Source organism: Piliocolobus tephrosceles, chromosome 12 (assembly GCF_002776525.5).
Source record: "Piliocolobus tephrosceles isolate RC106 chromosome 12, ASM277652v3, whole genome shotgun sequence".
Taxonomy (NCBI): Eukaryota; Metazoa; Chordata; class Mammalia; order Primates; family Cercopithecidae; genus Piliocolobus; species Piliocolobus tephrosceles.
Window position 1 is genome coordinate 58,587,470 of NC_045445.1, and position 20,477 is coordinate 58,607,946.

The window sequence follows — 20,477 nt, forward strand, 5'->3', positions numbered from 1 at the left end:
TCAAATTCAATTAAATTCAGTTTTCAAATACATTTTTAAGTTCATTCACTCAGGTTGTTTCTACACAACACATTAGCATAGTCAGTATAACTAAGTTTGACAGTTGATTTATTTATTAAAATGCTTTTGAAATTCACTGATGAGTTTAGTCCAACCAGTGAAAGTAGACATGCCCTTTAAAACTCAGGTTTTTTTTGTTTTGTTTTGTTTTGTTTTGTTTTGTTTTGTTTAAAAAAAAGCAAAAAGCATTTTGATATTTGCTTCAGTATTCCCACTAGATGGCAAACTTTAGTCATAAATGCAGAAATCATTTTAAAAACAATATAAGGTTTTTTGTTATGATGTGACAAAAATGGCTAACAATATGTTAACATTAATTTTTATTATAATTGTCATTTTATCACACTTAAGATAAAGGGCTTAACAAGATATTTGCCAGAGTAGTTCTAAAATACTAAATTTGGAAAAGCAAAACAGGATAATCTGTAAAGTAAGGTATAAAATAAAAGGTATAGCAATAACAAGAAAGCTTTCAAATCCTTGATAAATCCAGAAATCCTGGACTTTTCTTTAGGGAAAAGATTGATCTTACAAAGGGAATAGAGAGAAAACAAGAAAATAATTTTTTAAATTTAAATCTAATTTCCATGATTCTTGTTATAACTTTCATATTTGTGATACATGATTGCCAGAAAAGCAGAAAGTTGATAATAAGTTAAAAAGAAAGGAAATATGCTAAAGGTAAGCTTCTAAATTAAATGTAGGACTGAAAATAACTGACACTAGTTTTCTGAAGAGTTTTAAGTGAGCCATAAATAAGATTTTTTTTAATTTGGGGAACCAATCTTTTATAAGATACTATTCTCTGCAAGTATCATAACCAAATAAATCTCTGAAAGATCATTGAACACTAGAGCCAAGCATCTGAAAATTCCCTGATTGTTATATAAGATTCTGTTATACTGGTTTGAAAGGCTTTCAAGTAGAGATTTTCTATCACAGTTCAAAGGCTACATGAAAAAAGAGAACATTTATGTATTTAAAAGTCATGTAGTGATTTTCAACATGATTGCCTACAAATAAAATGCTTTCCCTCCAAGACTGAGTTTCACTGATTAAAATTTAATATTCTGTGTAAATGAATTTTATTAATTTCTATTATGCAAATGTAAATAAGGTAAATTGAAAAGAAAACCTGTTATATATGTTACTCAGAAATATCCACTTCCAAAGTTATTGCTTAGTAGTTTATAATATTTTCACTGTAAAATAGTTTAACCTCTGATATTGCAGCTTTAAGGGAATTGTGTAACCTAATCAGCCACTATGTCTATAGTTTCCCATTTAGCAGATACTAACCTCATCAGTAATATAATCTATAATGGAACTATAGAAACTCGCAATTGCAGTTAGGTACAAAAGTCTTTAATGATGACAACCCACAGGAAGATTGACAATTTGTGACATTTTACAACATGCAATATTGTAGAATGTTGTGCTTTGATGTGTATGCCCAAGAGTTATATACAGCAATAAGTCATCGGTGCTCCTGGGTTCCTACTAGAATCTTATGGATAGTATTATCCTAGAACATTACTCAAGGAAAGCATACTCCTAGAATGACACAAACACGCACACACATACACACACACACACACACACAGAGAGAGAGAAAGAGAGAAACAGAAGGCAGAATTATAGAAGTCTGGGTTATGTGTATTGTATATCGTCGTGGGTTTGATTAAAATGTTAAATTCGACAATGCTTTATAAATGTGATGTGAAATATAGGAAAGAAATCACTTGACTATCAATTTAAGAGAACTTTTATATCATAATTACTTTATTATTAAGGAAATACAGAGAATAATTTTATCTGATATATAATTCAATTAACCACATTACAAACTAAAAATCTGTTAACTTACATCAATGGAAGGTACAACTATGTTCACCCACCAATGTTGACCCAAAACATGAATTTCTAATACAGCAATTGCAGAACACACAAACCCTAAATTTTACAAGTTTCATTAGATTAATATGAAAGCTAAACGTAGGACTAAAGATTAATGGTCCCCATGACTTCATCTTCTGTCATTCTTCACACATTTTTCATGTGGTTCAACCACCTACTCCCTCCAACCTGCCATTTGTACAAACATTGAAAAGTTTCCCAGGCCCAAACACTGATTCATGATTGAAAAATAAATGTCTTCATTACTTATTTATTCCCTCCAGACTTCAGGCATTAACAGAAAAATTGTCTTCAACCTAACATGGGCAAAAAATACCTACAATGGGATTCATTACTTCTATATATTATTTGTGCAACTGTTAGAGATAATTTGCTTCATTGTGCATTTACTGCTCAGAAAAGGAAAAAACAAAGCAGATTGGCAAACATTCTAAGGAAATGGATTGACTTCTTCAGGGACAGAAGGTAGATACAAAGTGGGAAGAGTTTCTATGGGTACCTTATGGCTTTCCTTTCTTTCTGTTTACTTTATTCTAAGTTACTTTGTGTCTTATTTCTGGTTGGTTTTATACTTTTGTTATGGATCAGTGGCAATTTGTTTTTGACTTTATTTTGTTTATTGTTATTTCTCAAATCTAGTCTCTCTTTTTAAACTCTCCATTGAAATGTTAACAAATGGAGAAGAGTATAACTATCAGTGAGTCACCAGGCAAGCCAGAGAAGCCAAGGACGAAATATTTATAGATTGGATTTTCCACATTGTCTCTTCTTTAGCCTTATTTTTTTGAGACAGAGCCTCTTTCTATCACCCAGGCTGGAGTGCAGTGGTACAACCTTGACTCACGGCAAGCTCTGCCTTCTGGGTTTAACCGATTCTCCCAGCTCAGCCTCCAAAGTAGCTGGGACTACAGGCCCTCGCCACCATGCCTGGTTAATATTTATTTATTTATTTATTTATTATTTTGGTAGAGATGGGGTTTCATCATGTTGGCCAGGCTGCTCTTGAACTTCTGACCTCAAGTGATTTGCCTGCCTTGGTCTCCCAAAGTGCTGGTATTACAGGCATGAGCCACCATGCCTGGCCACTTTAGCTATTTTAAAATTCCCATATGTGAAAAGTATTTTTGAACTCTTATATCACTTTCAGAAAAACTAATAGTTTGTCATTTGTCGAGAATACAAAAAACTCATGGTATAAACATTCAGATATCACAGCAGGTCATAATATGTTTATGTCTGTGTACATCTGTGTAAGTAATTCTCCTCTGCACCTCACCCTCCCCCCAAAAAAAAACTGACTATCAAAAATCTCAGAATGAGTAAATTATATAGATTGCCACACAATACAATTAGCTGGCAGAATCATTTTTTGACTGCCAAGAAAAACTACGGTAATCCTAAAGTACTGGATACAAATCTATTTTGATCACTTTGAACCTCCTCCCTAGTACAGACACATATATTTTTTCTACAATATAGATATAATCCAAGGAAAACTATTGAGATACCTTGATTTTATAAAATATATATTCAGTGTCATACATACATATTTGTGCTGATAATTCTTACTGATAAAGCAACATTTGAGGGAGAAAAGAACACTCTACTTGAAGTATATAGAGAAGTTAACCTTATATTTTGTTATAATGTAGGCAAACTGGTTAGAATATTAATTAAGAATTTATAGCTACTGAGTTGTTATGATCTTATGCAGACAGAGCCATACCCATGGAGGATATCAGAGAGAGAGCTCATGCCCCCAAGGACCCAATCTCTTACTCCCTAGTGTGACTATTATATTATCCCCTCCCTTTGTTTCTTCTTCCTGACATTCATGAAGCAAAAGAATAATATCTTACTTCCAATTCACTCACTGACATTTCTACTGGTAACACTCTCGTTTTGAAAAGTGAGCAGTAAGCATCTCTCCTGCATTTTTAATGCTGAAGCAAAATAGCTTCCAAAAACTGAAATTCATTAAATCCCATAAAGGTTTCTATTTTTTCCTTTTAAATGCAGAAATTAAAGGGTAATCTATAAGATCTACTTCACCATACAGAAGTTGAGCACGTTATAACAGTGAGCTCACAAAAGAAATCAAGAAAACCTCTACTCACTGGAGCAAAACAGACTGAAAAATGCAGCCTCACTTTCCTGTCAGTTGGAGACAGCAAGGAGTCTACTGAAAGAAAAGCTCTCACAGGAATACATACCCACCTCACTTTACTGCCAATTAAAATCACAGGAGAAACAGCAGGGGCATTTTAGCTGATTCTAATTACCATAAGGCTGTAAAGGGCTACTCAGAAATAGCTTAAAATCCACAAACCATGGTTTATAGAAATGGATAAATAAGTGTATGCTGGAAGGAGTGAGAGTGATGATAATCTCTTCCACTGGCCCAGGTAGACCTATCAAGTGGCCTTCAAAGATAGGGGACATTCTGCTGCTGCAATACTGTCTGACTGACAGAATGATGTAGACTGCCATGAAAGACAGAAGAGAAAAGCCTGTCAATTTCATCACAACACAACTGGATGACAGCTCTCCATAGCTGCCACGTGGAAGTAAAGTAGCAGCTGGGAATCTAGGAATATTCTAACGCGGTGAACCTCCATGCCAAGGGGCACACTGGGCACTCGAATTGAGGGATCATACATCTTGGGTGTCATGGGTTCTTAATGTTCCTCTTTACCCCTCAACGTCACATCTGTTTTTGGATTATGTTTAAGTCGGGTTTACTAGGAGCTATAAAATGAATAAAACTCTTTCCAAGCAGTCTCTTTTTCATCATATGTATTTTACTTGGACAGTTGTTATGAAAATTCAATAGGATTTTTCAGTCAAAAGGCAAGATAAGATTTGTACTTTGAATCATGCTTAGACTCCAGAGTATGCCAAATGTCACTTCAGAGTGGGAAAAAAGGTATTTCCTTAACTCACTCTAGCTTTGAATACCATTACATAAATTTCAGTTAAAAGTAGTCCTTGAGATAAAAATTGGTCATTTAGGCCGGGCGCGGTGGTTCAAGCCTGTAATCCCAGCACTTTGGGAGGCCGAGACGGGCGGATCACGAGGTCAGGAAATCGAGACCATCCTGGCTAACACGGTGAAACCCCGTCTCTACTAAAAAAATACAAAAAGCTAGCCGGGCGAGGTGGTGGGCACCTGTAGTCCCAGCTACTCGGGAGGCTGAGGCAGGAGAATGGCATAAACCCGGGAGGCGGAGCTTGCAGTGAGCTGAGATCTGGCCACTGCACTCCAGCCTGGGCGACAGAGCAAGACTCCCTCTCAAAAAAAAAAAAAAAAAAAAAAAAAAAAAAAAAAAAAAAAAATTGGTCATTTGCATACTGTAAAGAAAAAGTTTTTTTAAATCAACTTTTGGCTCACAGACTTATATGAAAATTATAAATCTTTAGATAATATAATTTCATATATTCACAAAATATTGAATGCAAATATAAACGCTTCCTGTGTTCCTTTAGTTCCATTGATCTATATTATGAACTGCTGCTCCCAAACACCAAATGTGGAAATGAAACAGTCAGACTTCAAGGAAAATAATTTGTCATTGTTGGTTTTCTTTATCCAAACTATTCTGAGAGGGTGGCTCTTTGACAATGGTGCTATAGCTAAAGTAAAAACACCTGTATAATCCCACAATTCAAATTACATAATTTGATATTATTTGAAGAGCTTATTGAGTGAGGAATTTATAAAAACAAGCTTAAAATATCCAACTATTTTCTTGAATCAAACACAACTAGAGTAGATAAACAATTTTGCTGTGATTCAGAAAATTAATGTATATCTCCAAAGTGTGTTTACATACATAATTACATGCAGTGCAAAACCAGAAGACTGTGCAATTAAGCGTGTAGTATCAGTTGTTACTTTGGAAATTCAGGCTTCAACTTAACAAAATGACTCTCTTCATCTTGGATTCCTCTGAAGATTCTTTTTTCAGGTTCCCTCAAGCACTTCAATCTGCATGGCAATGATAAAAGTTGGAATTCCTGAGGTTTTAAAAATAATTAACTCTACTCAGTTTTACCAATTGTAAAATTAAAACTTGCAGCTCCAAACAAGCCCTAACTTGGATAGAATATTTTACTGTGAATCACATTTTTATAGAAGCATGTGTAAACTAGATGTTTGATTTCAACTTTTCTTTGAAACTTGTTTAATCCTAAATAAAATTATGCTAAATGTCTTCAGTAATATCTTATCTAGAAATGCATATAGCCCCATAGAATATGAGGCAACACATCCCCTTTTTGAAAGTCAAGCCCTACTTTTATTTGAACATCTCCTTTATTTATACAACATACTCAGCTATGACCTAGAGAAATCAAACACGACCATTACACAAATAAACTGTGGAAGAACTCCAGTAGCTGCATATGTCTAAAACTGATATTTTCCTATGTAATTACACTTATTTAACATTTTGAGAACCCAAAGAATATTAGTGCTGTGCATAATTATTTTCCTAATACCACACATCTACAGCCATCTGATCTTTGACAAACCTGAGAGAAACAAGAAATGGGGAAAGGATTCCCTATTTAATAAATGGTGCTGTGAAAATTGGCTAGCCATAAGTAGAAAGCTGAAACTGGATCCTTTCCTTACTCCTTATACGAAGATTAATTCAAGATGGAGTAGAGACTTAAATGTTAGACCTATTACCATAAAAACCCTAGAAGAAAATCTAGGTAGTACTATTCAGGACATAGGCATGGGCAAGGACTTCATGTCTAAAACACCAAAAGCAACGGCAGCAAAAGCCAAAATTGACAAATGGGATCTAATTAAACTAAAGAGCTTCTGCACAGCAAAAGAAACTACCATCAGAGTGAACAGGCAACCTACAGAATGGGAGAAAATTTTTGCAATCTACTCATCTGACAAAGGGCTAATATCCAGAATCTACAAAGAACTCAAACAAATATACAAGAAAAAAACAAACAACCCCATCAAAAAGTGGGGAAAGGATATGAACAGACATTTATCAAAAGAAGACATTCATACAGCCAACAGACACATGAAAAAATGTTCATCATCACTCGCCATCAGAGAAATGCAAATCAAAACCACAATGAGATACCATCTCACACCAGTTAGAATGGCAATCATTAAAAAGTCAGGAAACAACAGGTGTTGGAGAGGATGTGGAGAAATAGGAACACTTTTACACTGTTGGTGGGATGTAAACTAGTTCAACCATTATGGAAAACAGTATGGCAATTCCTCAAGGATCTAGAACTAGATGTACCATATGACCCAGCCATCCCACTACTGGGTATATACCCAAAGGATTATAAATTATTCTACTACAAAGACACATGCACACGTATGTTTATTGCGGCACTATTCACAATAGCAAAGACTTGGAATCAACCCAAATGTCCATCAGTGACAGACTGGATTAAGAAAATGTGGCACATATACACCATGGAATACTATGCAGCCATAAAAAAGGATGAGTTCATGTCCTTTGTAGGGACATGGATGCAGCTGGAAACCATCATTCTTAGCAAACTATCACAAGAAGAGAAAACCAAACACCGCATGTTCTCACTCATAGGTGGGAACTGAACAATGAGTTCACTTGGTGATTAACTCTTCTAAAGTATACAAGATATGAGACACAAAACAGAATTGATGCATAAGATCTGAAATGAGATTCAATCCAAAGAGTCTTCTCAGCCTTTATTTTTTCCTGGGTGTAAACACAAGAGTTGAGAAATCTATACTAAGTCAATGGAAGCAAGCCTTATTCCTTTTCAATTTCTAGAAAACATAGTTCAATTCTTTTCAGCCTGAATCACTGAAGCCTATCAAATGCGTGCCTATTAAAAAATTCAAGATAATCAAAACCTGACTACTTTGCTCTATATTCCTCTCCTCTGACCATCCTAATGGCTAAACAAAACTTGGAAACTCATAAGCTGAGGAAACACTTACACTCACTACCCAGTTTAGTTCTGCCGCCTTTACGTATATTGACTTTTTGGCTGGTACTCAGTTGAATTTTGCTTTGTTTACAAACTATTTTCTTTAAAGATGGATCAGTTTACCATTGGACTCAATGATTACTTAAACTTGATTTTTTTTCAGATTACATTCTTTTGACTTTGATGAATTTTGTTTCACAGCACAGCATCACAGCTGCACGGTGGCTGTTAAAAGATGCCCCATTGCACTCTTGGTCTTCAGTTAACACCCAGATCAAAAATTTCTCTTGCTTGACTGAAATAACAATGTAATTTGCAGTGGAACTTGCCTTGCTACCACAGATCTAGGATCTTGTGTCCCTAACACAACTACACCACATCTTCCTCTATTTTCAGTCTGCACAACTGGAATTCTGCCTCAATTCAGCCTGACTTGTGCTCTACTATTCTACAAGGCTAAGTCCTAGATCACTGAACCATTTGCAATATTCACTTAAATACAGTGGAGAAGTATGAATATCGATAACCCTGCCTGTCTCCCTTGTCAATATATGTAATCATGCTCTATATACTGATTATTCATTGACAGTCAGCCCTTCACATCCATGGGTTCTGCATCCATGAATTCAACCAACCACTAATATTTAGAAACAAATTTTCAGTTCTGAATGTGTACAGACTGTTTTCTTGTTATTATTCCCTAAACAATATAGTATAACAGCAATTTACACAGGATTTATAATGTATTAGGTGTTATAAGTAATCTAGAAATGATTTAAAATATATAGGAGGATGTACATAGGTTATGCAAATACTATGCCATGGTATATAAGGGACTTGAGCATTCATTAATGTTGGTATCTGCAGGGGTCTTGGAACAAATGTTCTATAACATCAAGGGATAACTGTACTGTCTGCCTCCTGTAATACCAGTGCTGTATTTCTCTCACTAGATTGGATTTTCTTGGACATTGATACCTGCCTTCACCAAATTCTGGTTTGAAACACCATGGGGCACTGAGCCAGTCTTCTGCTCTTCCTTAGATGAGCCTCTTCTTTCTCCCAAGGAGCCTAGGTATTATACATTCCCAAGAGGTTTCATGTAGGAACTCAGTTCAATTATGCACAGGTGAGTATTTCTCCTTGTATTACCTACCTTTGTTCCATTTAATTCCCAACATCATATAGGCTGTTCTCAGATTCATTTCCTGTGTTGATCTGTCCTTCTGATCTCAATCTCCTTCCTCCATGAACTTTCCTTGCATCCCTTCAGAAGACTGACCTACAATTTTAATTCAGCATTCTCCAAAATGCAAGAACTTAGTAAAATACTCCTGCATTTCTGATTCACATTATCTATAAGAGTCAATTCAGGCATCTAGAGGAAAACTATGCAATTTAAACTATATAGATTCCCTTCAATACTTGACCAAAATATCTTACTACAATCAAATCGTTTGAAAGAAATTACAAGTATGTTCAAGAGCATGATATTACAATTAAAGTATAGCTAAAAATCTGTGTTCTGATAAAATCTGTATCAAAAGAAAAGATGATATATAGACAAAAAAGTGTTTTAATCTTCATAAATATATGAAAAAGAAAGAAACTCTTTTGATTACTTTTACCAATACCTTTACCTAACCACATGTTATGATAACTATAAGAGGTTTACACTTATTTTTGTGAGGGTAATAAAATGCACAGGTAGTAAAAATATTTCATTAATTTTTACTGTTTTTGCTTAAGGTTATAAAAGCTGACATAGAGTTTTAAAAATTCATGTTATAATCAGAGATTTACCTTTCAATCTCCCTCTCAAAAATACAAGGTCAGAGCCTTTGTCCACCTGGCAAATTTGTGATTCACCAATTTCATGAATCATCTGTTCTTTGAGGTTGCTTCTAGTTTATACTAAAATCACTGTACCTCATTTACATTTACCTCTAAAGGACTAATGATGTTGCATTGTTCCACTGAGCTTGATTTTGAAGTAGTAAAATAAAATGATAGTTTTAAAAAAACCGACCATGATGAGATTTTCCTGACTTCATACTGATCATCCTGTTACTTTTCTTCTTCTTTCTGTTTCTTTTTGTATCATTTTTTTGTTTTAATCTTGCCACAAGTTTGTCACCCTAACTTCTCCTATATAATACTGGCAATACGGATTTGAAAACAAAATATCTTGAATCCTGAGTTTACAAAATTATTCTCTCTTAAATTCAGGGTAAGAGGTATATAGTATTTATAATACAATATGTTGTAACTCAGCACAATGGAATATCAATTCACCATTCATTTATTAAATTCTTATATATTTCATTCAACAGTGGTTTTCTTTATTTTTGAGAGATCTTAATAATGACAACTATTTATAGAAAAAGTTGAGGTGAGAGTAAGACACATAGAGAAACAAAATTGAAATTATGAAAGTAAGCAGAGAGAGGTGATTGAGATTGGTACTCAGAATGATACTATTATTCCTGTGGGTTCAGTTATCTATTTTTCCATAGTACAGAAAACAGAAAATCTCAACCCTCATTTGAAAAAAAAAACAATTTTAGAAAATGAGAGTTCTATTTCCATAGCTCATTCTGCCTTTGAATAATCTAATGTACCAATTAGTACAATTTGTAATGTGCACACCAGCTCAATAAGAGCTGCATTGACTAACATAACCAGTTTCTAATTTTATAGTTCCCCAAGCTGCATTAGAATGATAGACATAAATGAACATAACTTGTTCTATTTTCTATTGCTTTTTAAAAATATTTTTTCTCTAAAAGATGACATCGTATATTCTTTTTTATAATAATGCAAAACATTGAGCTCTATAGTTCTTCTCCATGTATTCATTATCTGGCAAATTACAGAGATAACTTGGAATATCAAAATATTTTTCAGTACTATTTTTCATACATGGAGATATTCAAGTCTGCCTGGGTATTCTATTGATCACTTGAGGGAAACATGTCTGTAAAACTAATGGGAAATAACTCCCACTATATAAGAAATAACTCTCACTATGGGATGCAAGTAGGTGGAAATAACTTATTTCTAGCTGAAAATCATTTTTAGCATCCAAGGTAGCAAGGTCGTATACATACCAATAACAATGGATAAAAGCTTCTCAGTACTTACATTAAGAATAATTCACCTGTCTGGATAAGAAGCATATAGATTATGTATTCCACCATTAAGATACTGGGGACATATTCAGTCAAGTTGGTAGTCAACGTTTTGCTCCTAATTAAAAATGTACTGAAAAGAAATCAAAACAAAAGATTTGTTGTGGTTCACAACTACGAAAGTCTAGGCAACCTCTTTTTCTGGTTTCAGACAATAATACTTGGACTGTAGTGCAGTAATACATGCTGGTTAGAGTTTGGCCACTTAAGCCAAATTATTATATAATTTACACATGAAGATGAAAATATAGAATGGCATTATGGCTTTAAATCTTCCCAATACAGAAAAACAGATTTCTAACAAAAGAAATGTATGTAGATAAACTACCAAATTTGCATGCTGGAAATTTGTAATGACAGTAGTTTCTGTCATACTGAGTAATATTTAGTAAATGTACTTGTATAAGGCTACTGTGTTCATAAACTACTAATATGCTAAAAGTATTGGAAGTGTTTTCTATTCATGATAACATATTGTGTCCAAGTGCATAGGCTTTATCCTTAAAAACTATGAGTTGAAATACCAGCACTGTCTACTTGGAAATTGTGTTATCCTAAGACAGTTTTTAAAATTCTATGTGCCTTTGATCCAACATCCAGAAACTGGGATAGGACCTACTTTGTAGGGTAAATGTGGAATTAAAAAAAAAAAATCCATGCAAAATGTTTGGATGAATTCCTGACACATAATAAAAACCAACATTTGTTAGGTATATAATTTCAGTCATTATTATTATCATTATCATTATTATTGATGTAGTTTTGTTGTTAGATCATGTGTTACAGCAAAGATGTGGTGATTGACAAGAATAATTCTATAGATGTTCTGGATTGCAGTTTTCTCAGAAATAGATACCCTCTCCTTTCACCTAAAGGATCTCTGAGAACTGGTAAAGAACAGAAGTTCATGAGAAAAAATATAAGAAAACAACAACAACAGACCCAACAGATTTAAGTCACAGTAGCCTTGGAGAAGATACAGGCATAGAAATGAGATTTTTTTTTAAAGTCTGGAGATAAGCCGTCTGTCAGTCATATCTATCATTATAATATAAAGAATAATAAATATAGAGCCCTTCATGACTGCTGATTCCAGGGAAAATTTGTTTTCATCATTCCTTCTCCATTTCAATCATTTTCCTCCATACTACAATATCCCTTTTCTCACAGGTGTCCAAGAATCTCACAAGGTTGATTACTACTCTTAAGGAAATTGAGATGGCAAACTACCTTGAACACACTGATGGCTTAGGTTATGAATCATCCCAGGAATATTAAATGTTAAAATAAGAATTTCAGGTGATAAAATGCTTAATACAAAACAAAGATTTATCAAGAATGGCATTTCACTTCAATCAGGGATGTAGTTTGAATGAAGAGCTTCCACAAGTGACTTAAGACCTACCCTTCAGCCAATTACCCTCAGCTTTCCTTCTACTGTGTTATATATTCCAGGAAACATGAACAGGTCACATACATATTTTAGGTCTCAATTTCTAAAATTTAAGAGAAGGGATATATTCTAGATTTAGAGGGAACAGGATTTATCTAGGTATATTTTCATTCAACATTTAAGTTAATAAAATAAGAATATAAATTTTAAAAGATATAAAAATAACATTGTCAATACAATCAATAAAAGTGAAAAAAAATCAATCCCCAAATTAAAGAATAAAGGGAAATAATGGAAAGTCTTTCTTTAAAAGTTTCTGCATCTACATTAAAATACACAAAATCTCTTAATTCTAACTTTACAATTGTAAGTTGTAACATAACCAGGAATGTGTGACTAGATACTAATAGAAATTAAAATTAATAGGAGCATTTTGATTTTTAACCTACAAGTAAAATTGAATGTATAGGGCAGTTTTTTAATTGAAAAATGTTAAATCTACTGGAAATACTTGGAATGAATAAGTATGCTTCATGGAAGCAGAAACAATAAATTGCATTCTGTTCAAGTCCTCTACGGGATTGACTCAGCACTGGCTGTCAGTTGTCTGTTTACCCTGTATAATAAAACATATTTCTTCCAACAGACACAGCATAACTTCCTCTTATTCTCTCCAAACTAAATAATAACCTTTGCTTTTACCAAATACTATTTTAAAATTACTGACTCTTGCACATGCAAAATTGAAAAGATATGGCCTATTGGCTATGGAATTATTATCTGGGGATCACCAGTGGCCATTTTAATTGATTGTTTATATTTCAACTGTAACCCAACCAGAAGTCATTTTTTTTTTTCCTTTTCAATAAAAAGTACCGCACAGCATATGAGAATACAACAGGCCACTACTCTTGGAAATAGATTCACTCAGTAAGAAGTATTCTAAGCCAAAACACCCTCTTTCAACCGCCAAAGTTGAATAATCATGTAAGTGGTTATTTTACATTTTCTGGAAATTAGATTGTTATGTTGATATAGTATGGATGTTTGTCCCTGCCCAAATCTCATGTTGAATCATAATGCTGAATGTTGGAGGCAGAGCCTCGTGGGAGAAGTTTGTATGGGAGAGGATCCCTCATGAATGGCTTGGGCCATCCCCTTGGTAATAAATGAGTTCTCACTCTGAGTTCACATGACATCTGGTTGTTTAAAAGTGTGTGGCACCTCCCCGCCCCCACTCTCTCTCACTTGCTCCTGCTGTCAACATGTGACATGCCTGACCCTCCTTCCCCTACTACCATGGTTGAAAGCTCCTTGAGGTTTCACCAGAAGCCAAGCGTATGCAAGCATCATGCTTCCTGTAAAGACAGAACTCAGAGCTAATTAAACCTCTTTTCTTTTATAAATTACCCAGTCTCAAGTATTTATATCTATCTATCCATCTATCCATATATATATGCATACATATGTGTATATATGTATATAAATATATAGATAGATAGAAAGATAGAGAGAGAGAGAGAGAGAGAGTCTGAGAGAGAGAGAGTCTCATTATGTCATCCAGGACAATATTGAACTCCTGGGCTCAAGCAATCTTCCTGCCTCGGCCTCTCAAAGTATTAGGATTACAGTCATGAGCCACCACACCTGGCTTCAAGTATTTCTTTACAGCAATGCAAGAACAGCCTACTACACATGTTAATGGAAATTGAAAGGCCAAGAGGCAAACACACCTTATATATTACCCATAGTGTCTGCATCTGTGAGATACTTGGTCTCAGAAACAGGAATTTGTAAAAATTGTATTTCAGTCTTGTGAACATCATAGATGTAGTTCTCATACTGATTACTACTGCAAGTGTCCCATCTTCACTGACCATTTAATCAACATGCAATGAACAAAGGCAAGACAATAACATATTGAATCAATACTGTCAATTGCTCATATTAAAGTAGCAGCTTTGAAGGAGGCAAATATTGAAAATAAATAGAGGTTTGATTATAAGTTTAAGGAATATTTATCACCAGTAACCATGGCATCTTCAAGACACTTGCTTTCTTCCTTAGTTTTACTGTCTGGAATTTCTCTCCGTGGCAGTAGAAAGGCAAAAGTTGTCACTCAGTTGTTAATACCAAGACTTTGACTACTTTCTAAAAATAAAGCACAGAAGTAAAGATGAAGAAAACGAGTGATTGGAAGATGAATTCACTTCATGACTGCTGTTTTCATAAGGATCAGGACAGCTCAGATTATTTACTATTTTACAATGTAGAAGCAATTCATAAATCTAATAAAATATACTTATTATATCATGAAGTGGATTATTTTAGATTATGGGCAATCACTTTACCTTTTTTGTTTTGTTTTCTGGAGGGGTTAATGACCATATGTCCACCATATACCCATAATCAAAATAGAATAAAACTTAAATTCCACACTTTTCCAGATAATGATACACTTCTTACTTTTATTTTGACAAGTTCTCCAAACACCATTTACCATCTCCATCACGATGAAACCAGGAAGAATATTGTATTAGTGTTCTATTAGTATGTAACAAATTACCACAAACTTAATGGCATGAAAAGACATTCATTTATCAGCCTGCAGTTCTGTAGGTCAGAAGTTTAGCTTGGCATTGGTATGTTCACTGCTCAAAGAATCACAGTGCTGGAATCAAGGCCTCACTTGGTTGAGTTTTTTTTTCTGAATGACCAGGGGAAAAATCTACTTCCATGCTCATTCAGGTTGTTGGCAAAATTCATTTCACGCAGTTTTATGACTGAAGGTCCCATTTTTTTACTGACTGTGATTCAGTTCTAGCTCTCAACTCGTAGAGGCACTCTTCATTCTTTGTCATGTGCCCCTCTCCATCTTCAAATCCAGCAATAAACAATTACTCATGTATAGAATCCCTCTGATTTCTAGATCCAGATGGAAAGGGCTCGTGTGATTAAGTTAGACCCACCCAGATTATATCCCTTTTGATTAAATCAATTTGAATTGATTAGTAACTTGAATTACATCTAAAATATCCCTTTTGACATGTAATATAATGTAATTACAAAATCAGCATCTCATCATATTCACAGGATCTTCACACATTCACTGGGAGAGGCACATTCAATGCAAAGGGATTATACATGGGAGTGGGTTATGGGAGGTCATTTTAGAATCCTACCTTCCTACAGTCAGCTCTCTGATCCTCAATGACTCCCATCCCTCCCAAATGCAAAATACATCAACCACACACAAGGAACCCCAGGGTCTCATTTAATTATAACATTAGCTCAAACTCTAAAATTTCCTAAAATGGGTATTCATGAGGCTTCTGGATATAAAATTTCTGAAGGCTTGTGAAAATAAACATACAAGCAGTCTTCCCTCACCACCTCAACGTGCAATATTGGAATAATCATAGCATAACACTAGTAGACATTATAATTCAAAACTGGCAGAATAGAAGCTAAAAATAACTTAGTGGCCCATGATCATATTGAAATCTAGCAGGGAAAACATTAGTTTTTCTTTAATTAGGTTTTTAAAGCCTGGGAATAAGTTTTCTTGGGCCTAAGCTCTGCCCTTGGGCTCTAGGCTCTATTTTCTGAACTCTTGGCTCATCTGCTGGGTTCTCAGTTCCACCCTCTGGACTGTCATCTCTGTGTTCTGAGCCATCATCTCTTTTTCTTGAAAAGTATCAAGTGTTATCATTCTTCTTCTTGTCAGCAAAATTTTGTAGGTCCAAAAGCCTCCTTTCATTTCCTTTAAGTCTAAGATGGTAATATTTTTTGCTTATATAAATTTTCCAAGAACCTTGTGGGCCTTCCAGGGATACCAAGGGGATTCACCATAGTAGACAAAAACCACACTCACCAAAAGCATCTTTAACATCCGTATTGCTACTCACAATCTGTTGAAATAAATCTAAAATTTTTCTATCATGCTGTCCAGCCCACTTTTCAGGTCTAGCCTTCACTAATGTCTGGTTCCAAAGACAGTTACTAATTTTTATGTATTTTTTACTCATTACAGACACTAAAATCGACATCATTTTTTTATGACTGTCCAAAAATTACCACAAAGAATGATTTAAATTAATACACATTTATCAGCTTATTTTGTAGGTCGGAAGTCTCGGTAATTCATATGTTATAGTAACCATACCTGGATCATTACTATGTGGATTTCCAGAAGATTGTCTCTTCATATTGAAATCCAACAACTCAGAAATAGTATGTATATTCATCTTGAAAACCAGAAACAAATAGACTCAAACTAGTATATATCCTGGAAAAAAAATTCTGAAGCTTTGGACTTCTAGTACCAACAACACAACAGAGATATCTTATACTGATACCTCCCCAACACCTACCTAATAGCATATAATACGATGGACGAAATAACAAACTAAAGTGCTTACGTATAGCACAAGCTTTAAAAAATAAAATAAAATAAAATCCTACATGCCCAAAATGGCAACCTAAACAGGAACTTAAAGCTACAATAGTAAGTTTATGAACTGGCTTGAAATAGCCTATTAGACATTAATATAGCTCTAATTCCTAGGGTTGAGGATTTGATTTTGCAATCAAGATAGAAAATATGACATTGGCTTTGCGAGAGAGAGAGACAAAGAGAGAGAGAGATAGTGAAGGTACTGATCTGAGAAATTGCCTCCTCATTTAAAGAGTAATTTAAATAACTCTTACCAGTTGCCCAGGAAAACATTCAAACAAAAGTATCTTATAAAATATCAAAATATCATACCTTTGCAATATGTAGGTGTGGAATCTGAATTTATACTGCCCATGAGGTATAGGAATCTCAAAACTGAGAAAAATAATATGTAAAACAGATTGGCATAGGCCTTGCTCTGCCTCAAAGAAACTGATGAAACTGATGTAAAACCTTTCTGAAGGAACAAACATAGGAAAAACAGCATAGAGCATTCCTGCAAGGGGGAAATCTCTTCAAAAGTTTAACTCAAAAAACAAAATTACAAACCATATAAGGGAAAAAATATCTACCATGAAGAAGAATCACCAGACTCAAAAAACAGGCAGATTGGGACTTCAGTGACTTCAGATGATTGAACACCAGAAATAAACCATAAAGTTAATGTTTAAATAATTAGGGAGTTAGAAGAAGAAACAGAACATGTGATAAACATAATGAACACTGTGGAAAAAGTACCAAATGCATCTGCAAAAGATCTAAGATTGAGAAATAATCTAAGTGTTCACATGTAGGAAAATGGATAGTAAACTGTGACACGGTCACACAATAGAATACTATCTCACGGTTAATAAACCAAATCTATATTTTCAATAATGAAACAATAGAATACTATCTCACAGTTAATAAACCAAATCTGTATTTTCAATAATGAATACATCTTCAAAATGTCATTAAGTGATAAAAAGCAACTTGGTATCATTTACATAAATTATGTACTTTTGAAAAACATGGGATGAAACTATAGATAACTACAGTAACATAAACTTGTAATTAAAGCATAAAAACATATACGGATAGGACAAATGCAATTCAGGAAAGTGCTTATCTGTCTGGGGTGGTGGGGTTAGGGGAGATGTAGATGGCCTGTCTGTATCAGTAGTGCTTTAGTTTTTAAAAAATTAAAAGAACTAAATCAAACACAATGACATATGACCATTTGTTAAATCTGGACAGAATTTTATAGATTACTATTAGACTATTTTCTATGATTTTATGGACAGTGGTAATTCCATAACATTAAAAACATTTTAAAAGGAGAGAAAAACATCAGTTTTTTTTCACAGACTAGAGCTTGACCAGCACCACTAGAATAAAGATACTAACCCAAACAAAAGTTGTAAAAGTCATTTTAAAGTAAACTACTTTTAGCAAAGAAAAATCTAGTTCCTTTGTTATTTTTAAATAAAAACTGTCATTAGTTTGGGAGTCTTGATATTTTGTGGGAAGTTGATAGAAAAATGTGTACATGAGCTCTGGAATGTGGTCTCAAGCAAGTCATAATCTGACTCTTCGTTTCTTATCTGAAATTTTGGTTACAATCTATAGTCACAGTTTTCTGAGAATTAAATGAGATAACATGAAAAGGACTTAATGTAGTTGCTGGGTAATAGCCCTTCAGGTTTGGAAATGATTGTCATGGTCCTAAAACGTTTAATCATATTTTCAAGATCATTATGAAAGATTGATCAAAGACATTATATTCATATATATATATATATATATATATATATATATATATATATTCCTAAAACACACCAAATCATGAGCAAACATGGTTTCTATAAACAATTTATTTATAAAGAAAAACATATCTTTTTTTTCAAGATAGTGGATTAGCGGTATTGCTATCATACCTTTCCTACTTGGAAGAACAAACTATTGTATAGAGATTCACACTGTGAAATTTTCATCAAGAAGCAATGCAAGAACTGACCAGAAAATTCAAAAGAACCTACAGACCCTTTGAAGGAAGGAGGATGCTGCAGCCTACACCATGTGTCAGGCAAAGGGCTGTGAGACCCCAGAGTGTAAGAGGCATAGAAACTGCCTCTGGGATATACACCTCAACCAGGGCTGAACATCCAGGCCATAGGGGAACACCTTAACCCTACTTAGCACAAGAATCGACTTGAGGAGGGAGTGTGGAATATAAAAGTAGAAGCAATAGCAAGAAGACCATTGCATGCACTCTCAGTTTCCAGTGTGGAACAAGGAAAGCCATTCCTTATAATTCCTCACAGGGGACCCTGCAGAAGGCAGCCAGATGGATCAGGAAGTGCTCACAGGTGGAAAGAAGCCCCCAGCTGGGTTTCATGATACGACTTCAGATGGGAACAAACCCCCTTAATCCAGAGGTAAGGCAAGGGAGAGTGAAAAGTGGGCTGTAGCTGTGACTACAGCATCTGTGAGTGCAGGAGCTGGGCAGCTAGCTTTGCAGCAAAGAGGGAACGGCATGAAAGCTGTGGTTCCTATTTGTGCAAGTACAGCTTATAATTCAGGGCAGTTTCAAAGTATTTTTTGTTATTGTTGTTGTTGTTGTTGCTTGTTTTCGTTTTTGTTTTTGTTTTGAGACAGGATCTCATTCTGCCACTCAGACTGGAATATAGTAACATGATGATGGCTCACTCAAGCCTTTAACTCCCGGGCTCAGATGATTCTCCCACCTCAACCTTCCGAGAGGCTGGGACCATAGATGCATGCCATCACATCTGGCTAATTGTTTGTATTTTTCATAGAGAGGGAGTTTTGCCATGTTGCCCAGGTTGGTCTTGAACTCCTGGGCTCAAGCGATCCATCTGCTTCAGCCTCCCAAAATGCTGGGATTACAGGCATGAGTCAACTTGACAAGTTAGTTTCAAGTTCTGAGTGCAGGTTGCCTAGAACTTAGCCTGCTACTGCTCATGGAACACTGTGGGGCTGGATCTGCCTTGCCAAGCGCATGAAATATGTGTGGGGCTTACGTGTGGGGCTTACCACTGCCTGCTACTCCCCACACCCTGTATGAACTCTTCTGTGCAACAGAGGCAGCAATACTCTTCTCTGGAACATCAACATAATGGTCTGAGAACTGTTCCCATCCCCCCAACACCCACAGGAGCTGCTGCTTGCCCTGCACATGGAGACTCAGAGCATGAAGCAGCCTGTCCCAGCCCCCACTTGGCTTTGCCCTGCCATCTGCTCTGGTAGTTTAACACAAAGGACAGAAACACTTGAGAGCTATATGACACCACTCATTGCCTGAGAAACCAGAGTACCCTCACTGGGCAACATAGGGAAGCTAAAATCCCACTGTTACCACTGCAACTGGTGCTCTTTTGCAAGTGCTACCTCCTGGCTGGAGGCCAAGCAACACAGTTCATTACAGCATTTTCTGGTAGAATATTATTGTGCCCACGTAGGAGAAAATAGCTACATGATCTCAGCTATCACCACTGAC